This window comes from Mauremys mutica, chromosome 10, assembly GCF_020497125.1.
Source record: "Mauremys mutica isolate MM-2020 ecotype Southern chromosome 10, ASM2049712v1, whole genome shotgun sequence".
Taxonomy (NCBI): domain Eukaryota; kingdom Metazoa; phylum Chordata; order Testudines; family Geoemydidae; genus Mauremys; species Mauremys mutica.
In genome coordinates this window covers 37,714,869-37,715,969 of record NC_059081.1, presented here as the reverse complement: position 1 = coordinate 37,715,969, position 1,101 = coordinate 37,714,869, and positions in this window count along the sequence as shown.

The following is a 1,101-nucleotide window of genomic DNA, read 5'->3' as shown; positions in this document are numbered from 1 at the left end:
TCCCCCGCGAGCGTGCGGCTCCCTGGCCCCGCCCGCCTCACGTGGGGTCCGGGGGCGCGTCAAGGAGTCGCGTCTCCCTAGCGGGCCGCCGCCGAGCTGCTGGGGTGGAGTCCGCGAGGCTGATTCCAGGCGCCTGGGGGCCCTTCATCGCCCGGGCTCCGAGACAGCGACTGCCAGCTGGTGCCTGAACCGGCTGCACCCCCCCGGGACGCTCCATCCGCCACGCCAGGGATTTCCCCAGTCTCCCCTCCCCCCCACCAGTTTGTGAACTAGTTACATGCAGTGTTGCCAATTTAGTGATTGTTTGGAAATTTGAATTGAAATTGAAACATTAATACACACTTTAAAAGCATATACAGTGTATGATAAAATACAGGTATGTGAAAAAGTATAATGAACTTGAACAGTATGACCACAGACTAGCTTCCTTATACAGCTATTGTTTTTAATGACAATGTCAGTGCATTCATTTTGGTGATATTGGCCAGTCCAGTAATTTCAAATTATGATTGTAAGCAAAGTCTAAATGAGCTCTCCCTGACAGCTAATGTAGTGATGGGCTGGGGGGAAAGGCTTCAGGACCAGATTGTATTTACATTCACAACCAACCCACAAACAAAGCTGTGTTGCCTAAGTGATAGATTTTTGCCTGGGGTTGGGTTACAAATCACTGGGGGGACTAAATGTCGTTGTATGAGTAAAGGGCAGGAGAACTGTACTTAGCCTGTGCTGATTGAGGGTATCAAGAGAGCGGGTGGGGACAGGAGTTTTGCTTGATGGTCTACCTGACTCACAAGTACTATTTGACCTGCTCCTCTCCATTGTTTAAAGACAGAGCTGATTAGGCTCCATAGATAGTCTTTTGTTTTAAGTGACCACTACAGCTGAAATCACTGATAATCAGGTCTAAGTGCTTAGATCTGCTGTGGGACAGTGTTTCTGTGGAAGAGATGGCCCAGTCTGCTCTAGCAGCGAGGTTCCCCCACCCACCCACTGAGAGCTCAGCTGAAATCACTGAGAGCTGGGTGGAACCTCAAGAGACCAACTAGCAGAGGTCACAGTGGCAGGTGGCAGCAGAAGGTGACAGCACAGGGCCATTAG